The sequence below is a fragment of the Symphodus melops genome (genome assembly GCF_947650265.1).
Source record: "Symphodus melops genome assembly, chromosome: 1".
NCBI classification, from domain to species: Eukaryota; Metazoa; Chordata; class Actinopteri; order Labriformes; family Labridae; genus Symphodus; species Symphodus melops.
This window is the reverse complement of record NC_136691.1, coordinates 3,988,672-3,996,748: the sequence shown is the minus strand read 5'-3', so window position 1 is coordinate 3,996,748 and position 8,077 is coordinate 3,988,672.

The following is an 8,077-nucleotide window of genomic DNA, read 5'->3' as shown; positions in this document are numbered from 1 at the left end:
TCTGTGACTCTGCATTTCCTAATGACAGCCACGTTTCAACTTGTGCTCACAGCAACCCTGAACATGATAAACCTCATTTGCTTCACATTTTTGTACACTTGTATTTATACAGTTCTTTATAATGGATTCCACCTGAAACAGTTGGTTTTAGTATCAAGAACCAACCCTTAATGCATGAAATGGATTACAGGCAATGGTCATAACACTACAAAGACACACACAACCTAAAACAACAGAGTGTACATTTCAATCAGGGATTAATGCAGTATGTAAAAAGCAGTTTAACCATGACTTTTTACCTGACTCCCCTGTTGTTTAAATGTAGGCAAACACACATTTTTGGTTTGGTTGAGGGAGGTGCATGGCCCACATTTTGGCAACAATGGTTTAAGCTTGATGCTTGGTTTTCAACAACCTCTGAAACGAATCTGTAAATACAGATTTAGGTTGTCAAAGTTGGACATGTTTTCATGCCAATCCATTCATTCCCCCCAAACCCATTCCCAAAATAAACAAGTGGCAAGTGTGAATGCCCATCACACCTGAATGCAATTTCTAATGGACTTCCTTGAGGAGCGCAGATCTAATCAATAAGGTGCTATGTTATTCTTGTTACTGTACATTGCAACAGTCGATTCTTCCAGTGATGTTTTTGCCGGCTGAAGCAGAAGCAAAATATTCCACCAATAAAAGAAATGCAACTGTGTCTGTTTGTTCTTGTCAATTCAGTGATACATGTTTAATGATATCTTGTTTTTTTGCACGACTTTTAAAAGTTCTTCCTTTCTGTTTCATGTTCATGTTTTCAGATACGACTTCACAGGTCTCTCGGGCTATTCAAATTTTACTGTTTCAAGTCACTTATAATCCCTCTGCGCCTTTTACTCTCCCCTTGTGAGGATTAGTGTTTCTCAGATTTTTTTTGCTGCCTGGCTTCCTCTGACATCAGCAGGAACAGAGATCCATGTTTACTGTCCAATACGTACTAACAGGGAGAAATGAAGCGCTTTACTTTCCTCCTGAGGGAGCTCATGGATGATCACATCCACTGACTAACACTGACCTGTATTGATCAGAGTGGAGACGATGCTCTTTTACATGCTTCTGCTCAGAGGCCTTTTGTGTGCTCTGCCCTGAAAAGATAAAAGTCGATGTGTGCAGAGGAGAAACAGTCTGCAAGAGATTCCTACAGTCTGGACTCCCTGTTGACAGCTCTTTACAGACAGGAGTCCTTTTCTCTGTGCTTCACTGACTCACATCGTATTCAGATGGAGCAGAGGCTGACAAAAGAGGAATAATACACGACTGCATATGAAGAAGTCACAGCTTTTTGCTCTTGACTTGTGCACCTTTATTGGCTCATTACCACCAAACACACAAATGCAAAACAAACCTGCAGGAAGAAAAGAACTCAATGCACACCAAAGACAAACACCATTAGCTTAGACCTATAGCTATAATCTTTGACAGACAGGAGAACACAAACACATAATGAAAGACACTTTTCTTTAAAAAATACAAACCGTTAGTTTTTAGTGTTCTGTGTTGATTATCTCACAATCAGGAATAAGATTGATTACTTCACTGTATATATTCATTTGTAATGTCTGTCAGGTTTCAGACGAATTAAAAAAAAAAAAAAACGTGGATATTATTTGCTTTTTTGTAAAACACTATCTACAAACATATAGAACAGGCTTTATCCACCTTGAAGTCCCAGCCCAATGTGGGGTCACTAAATATGTGTATTTATTGATCAATAAAGAATAAATTGTAATCCAAAATGTCATCCCAGCCTTTCTTCCTCTGTCCACAATTTTATACACATAAAAATCCTAAAAGTGCTCTAAAATTAATGTTTACTCAAAGTGGGGTCAAGGTTGAAAACTACTAGATCAGCAAAGTGTTAATACAGACTTTTTGTGTCCACAGGGGGGCGCCAAAATCGTCAGAAATGGAAAGTTCCTCACAGGAGCTTTCAGTTTTTTAATTTAGTGAATATGATTGTTTTTTTTTGGCCACTCTGAAATATTATATAATAGGCAAAATAAAGGCTACACTGTCGGCCCCTCCATCGCTCAGTGAAAATAAACTCTGAGTTGATCATAGTTCAGAAAAACGGGCGAAACCAACCTGGAGAAAAGAACATTTCAGTGACATTTTTATCTCAGAAGCTGTACAGTGGCAGCTCTCGCTTCCTTATGCAGCCATCTTGGAAGTAGTAGCCATCTAGTGTTTCCATGGAAACGATAAACATGTCACATCTGTCATGGCGTCGGCCACGACAAGAAACGTCCCATTTCGACTATAAAACGGAGGATTTGATAGCTGTTAGAAATATTTGAGGTAATGTACTAAACAAAAAAATATATTACACAGGTTTCATCCATTTTTAAATAATCTAGATATTTTAGTCTGAAATTTCTACATATTAAAAGTAACAAGTTTGATTTTACAAACAGACTAAACCAACCATGTGTGACCTTAAGATCTGAAGTAGAATAAAAAGAGAACAATAACGTGTAGCTCGGGTTACTCCATCATATACGGATGTTTTGCAGTACAGAGGGAGACAGAAAGCCGCACCGTTCCTACATCAATCTCCTTTTTCCATCAGTCCGTTTGACTCAATCAGTCCTGACAGGCGCTCTCTCCTTCCTTTCATCTCTCTCTCTCTCTCCCTCTTTATGTTTCTGTAAGCCGTCAGCATCCATCTCATTCGCTACGGCTCTATTATGCAGCGCTGCCTCAATAAAATAAAGGAAAAAAAAACTGATGAATAAATCATAACCAATCCCAATCTCTCTGATTCATAGAATAATTATTCAGTTTTTCGTTAGGGAGCACTCATTGATTTGCCGTGACCCCTGAGAGTTTCCGTGGTTGTGGAATTGGAAATTGATCGAGCAATGACGGAGAAGAAGAACGAACTCGCCAAATATCTAAATATTCAAATCTCGCCCCCTCTCTATTTCTCTTTCTTTCTATGCTCTCGCTCCTCAAATATCCGTGACCAAATGGACTTATAATTGGAAGTCAGGAGGCCCAGAAATACTCTTCACCTTCTTTCTGAGTGGTCTCGATATTAGTTCTGGTGAGTTACAGGGTTGATATGAGCACATGGGGAGAAGATGAGGGAAAGAGAGAGTCATTAGGAGAAGCCTGTTGCTGCTGTTTGCAGGAAGACGTTTTTCTTTCCGTGTTTTTTTTCTTTTTTTTCTTATTTAACTTTCACTTTCCCACACACACATTCATTCGTCCATCTTTTCCTCTCCTCCAACAATGTTTCTCATTATAGCCTGTCTCCTCACATTTGTCATATTGGGCAGTCACCCGTGATGATTTCATAGGGTGTTGGGGCATATGTGGTGTGTGTGCTTCACAATTTAGCACACACTCACACACAAACACTGTCAGGAAGGGAGAAAGTCCCATTTCCTTTAGTGTCCTTATTCCTTCCTGGTGGGTGTCGAGCGTCCCCCATTGTCTGGAGTGAATAGGACATGTGTCTGGATCTATGAATCCTATTATGAAGTCAATGAAAAGAGGGGAAGAAGAGGGAAATTAAAAAAAAAAAAATTAATGAATTGACAGACACACTCACACACACACACACACACACACTCACACACACACTCACAATCGATTCAACAAGCATGCATCATACTTTTACATGTCCATACATTCGTCTAACAATAAGTCTGAATATAGTTACCTCTCTGCAGCTGCCATAAGGGACTTTATTAAATTTAGTGTCAGATGCAGAGACTAAAGCCCCGTTTCCTCCAAGCGGTCTGGTTTGATTAAGTCCAGTTTGATTCGATTTGGTTTAGTGCAGTTGTGTATGAGGACTCAAGAGAACGACGTCTCAGCATCAGACTGATGGACAATCAAAGTGACCGACTTATTCTCAAAAGAGCTCTTCTTGCCAAAATCGTAACATTTAACACTGCTGCTGTTTGAAAACGGTGCTTGTACTCGCTCCTGTCAGCGGAGCGCTTTGAACTGAAATTGAATTATAAGAGAATGTGGGGCTAGAAAGGTCCCAGCAGTACAAAATGATGATGTATAGAAGAGAGGGAGTTTTCCCTCTGAGAGATGTCGTCTGCCATTTCTGCACCGCTTCATCTCTGAAGGCTGAGAGAAATGTGAAGCGTGAGACCGCGTTAGATTTTCTGCAGATCTGTGAACACTGACACAAGAGGTGCAGTGCAACTATGGCATCAAGCAGAGCTGAAACAGTCAGGGGTCAGGCATGGGCGCTTTTGGTTCTTAGCTTTAAACTATCAGCGGCAAGTACGTTTAAAAACAGCAACACAAAAAAAGACTGTTCATGTCCTTCACTTGTCCTGCTGTAACACTGGCCGGAGAAAGGTTTTATTTAAGGTCGTATTGACCGCCAATATATGAGAAGTTGTGAGTTTGAATTGGCGTGAAACAAATGCTACTGTAGGAAGACAATTCAGACATGATCACAGAATGTGACATGAGGTACATTTATAAGTCTGCAAAATTGGATTTAAGAATGTCATATATGACACTTCTTTTTCTTTGAACGAAAAAAGAAAACAACAAATCTAATCTAAATCACTAACACAAACAAACAAACACACAAATGTGTGCACAGAGTTCCCAGGGGGCAAAGTGTCAGGAAATGAGATCTGGTTCAGGCAGGGAGGAAGTTGAAATCTAAAATAAGAAAAAACAAATCAACACCACTGAAACAATCTGGCCTGTGTGTGTGTGTGTGTGTGTGTGTGTGTGTGTGTGTGTGTGTAACAAGTGTAAATGAATTGTCAGCACACTTTGTAATTGCTTCCTTGCTCGACTTCTTTTGTCATGACTGGCAGAGAGAGAGGGACAAAAAAAAAAAAAAAAAACATAAACCAAAAGCAACAACGTGTGCAGGTAAATTCAGGCCATAATCCTGAAACTGTCGTGCCATCAATATTTTGAATCCTCATAGCTTTACAGGAATTGACCACTTTCACAGGGTTGAAAAAGCATGAATAATATTTAGCTTCCACTTGTTTAAAAGTAGTTATGGTATTGATTCCAGGTTCTTCATTATCGCAAATCTATTGTTTAAGAGAGACGTATGCAAGAATGTAGCTCAGAAACAATAACACCGTTTCCTATAGTCTCTGCATTCGTCCACTGTTGTCATAAATTTAACAAGTTACCTCTTCATTTAGGACCCAACAGTTAGCTATCTGGGTTAGCGACCCTGCCTGCCACTTTTACATCTGTTAGCAACTAGCTTGCTTAGCTTGCTAGCTTGCTTAGCTTCCTATTTCACCTTTTTTTGCTCCTGCTGCCAATTTGATCAACATTTCAAACCTGTTCAAAGAATTGTGTGATCTGAAAAAGCATCACCATATCGGCGATGGTGGCTTGGTAAATCATTTTACATTTTATGTAAAGTTAGCTTCAGCATTTCCACCTCCGAGCTGTCAGTCAAAGTTGCTGTGTTAATTTTTTTAAGGGTTTGAGCTTGTAATCCATCCCAGCACTATGGCTGTAGTAAAGCCAAGTAATTTCCTTGCTAAGTCCCTCCCTAGCGCTCTCTTCTCCTTCCTTGTCTTTTAATTTAAAGATTTATTATGGGGCGTTTTGCCTTTATTTGACATTAGATAGAGCAGAAAAATCTGCGAAGTGGGAGAGTGAGGAATGACATGAGGGGAAAAGAGCCGCAGCTCAAACTGAAACCGGGGCCACATAATCTACACTTGCCCTCATCTGCTCAGAGACAGCAGGTGGAAATTAGATCTGATACAAAGCCTTTTTTTTCTTCGTTTTTTTTGTACACTGTCTCTGATTAAAAAAAAACTAAAGCCTACACCCATACACTTAATTTAACTCTGTCCTCCTGTGATAACAAGTTTATTTTTATGTGTAATCGAGATCATCTTTTTGAAGTTGTTATCGCTAGATAAAAATGCTGTTAACGACTTCATTTCCAGGTGGCAGAAATCAACAGTTTGTCATAAGGAAACCCGCCTTGTTACCCCGAGATGATGACAAATATAGTCGAGAGATGTTGGGGGGCGAAACAACAACAATTTACACGTTATCACAGGAAAGGCCTAACTTTCTTTATCAGGTTATATACCTGATGTTTGAATCAAACCTTTTCCTGGAAACTTTCGGAGATTTCAGCCCCCACTGAAAAGAAAAAATCAGTTTCCACTTTAGTTTTCATATTTTTCCATGCATGCTCAAACTTCCTGTCTGATTTGCATTATTCCTCCTTGTATTAGAAATAAACATGAGCTTTGTGGGTGTTCTGTTTGTCTGCTGCTAAGGCCCCACAGGTATGCATAAATATTATGCTCAGTTGTTTCTTCACCAATGTGGCTTTCATGTGTATGTAAACGCCTCCACCTGAGAAAGACCTCGTGACCTGTTGCTACTTTATTCCTTTGCTCATAAACATTCATACAATCCCTGTTAGGCTTAAAGTACAGCCTTATGGTTTGGAGGAAAAGAAAGCTCTAACTAAACGTTTGAAAGATGTTTTGAATTTCCAGCGAGGTCGGAGTGACTAAGAGGGCGGCTGGCATACAAGGGAAAAGAGAATCAAAGGTGAAGAGATAAAGAGAGACAAAGGGAACAGACTTACCTTTTCAACCTCTACAGATGCTTACACTGTCGGCACCAACGGCACTGTGAAAGCAGCAACCCCAAAGGGAAGGTGACATTTACCTTTTCCAGTCCTACAAGAGCCCTCGATTCCACGACACACACTCTCTAAAACACGCACACACAAATACACTCCTGCAGTCTCTGTACACAATAGCACCTGTCTGTGTTCCTGCTTCCAACAAGCAATGATTGTGAGCCGATTTGAACATCTCTTTCACACTCATAGTCTTTGCATTTAACCCTTAGACACGACATATTTAATGTTTATATTTAAAGCAATATGGCACAACAATCTCCTTCTAAATCACAACATTTGAATCTTTATGTTTTTTAGTCAGAGGACATCCAGCAGATGTATCTTGAACAATGCACCAGATCATTAGGTTGATTATTGCCTGCACTGGATTTGTTAAAACTTTTATGAATGCCAAAGTATACAAGCCAGTGAAACACCTTTCCCTTCCCCCTCCATTCTTCATGTGACCCACGAGGGCACCAAGAGGAGACTCACCTGCCAGCTCTGTGGTTTTTCTGGGTGTATAATAAGTGTAGAGGCTGTTTCATTTTCCCTCCTTATTAACAATTGAGCTTTTCTCTCTCTCTGTCTGGTTGGACAGTTGTCAACGCCTAACATTTTATATCACCATACATACTTTGCTGTCTGTTCAGATATTTATCCACCAAACATTTGTTCAAACTCACAGTGTGAAAATAATGTACCGCATACAATGCTGCTATCAAACGTGCATTTTTTAGAAAGTGGGAAATGTATGCAGAATGAAGATGATCCATAAGTGCACTGACATTAAATTCACTTATGGGTGTCGAATAAGCAAAAGGGAAAGAAGGGGCACAGTGGCTAAGCTAATGTAGCGCAAATGTCATCTTTCTAGTTTATAGTTACATACTGTATATCTAACAGTTGCTCATTGTTACAAACTCAACAACACAGGACGAGGTGACAAACGGGACATGTTTGAGGGCCCCTCATATACAAATCATGTCACGTGTGTGTACATGTGTGTGTGCGTGTGTGTGTGTGTGTGTGCATGGCAGCTGAGCTCTGTAAAAAAAAAAAAAAAAAAGCAATGACATGAAACTCTATCTCGGCATATTTCCTGCTAAGCAGAAGAAAATGCTGCTATGTATTATAGGTAACACTTCCATCAGTCACAGAGAGAGAGGAGGATCAGGGCTCAAACTCACACACACGCACACACACACACACACACACACACACACACACACACACACACAGAAGAAACTCATCTTAAATCTCTGTCTTTTGTCAGTGTTTCAATTTCACTGTACACTTCCTGCACCACTGAGCTGATGGAGAAAGTAAGAAAGAGAGAGCTGCAGAGAAACGACGGAGAACAAAGAAAAGTGTCACTCAGCTCGGCTCAAACTCGACAAAATGAATCAAGCTCAA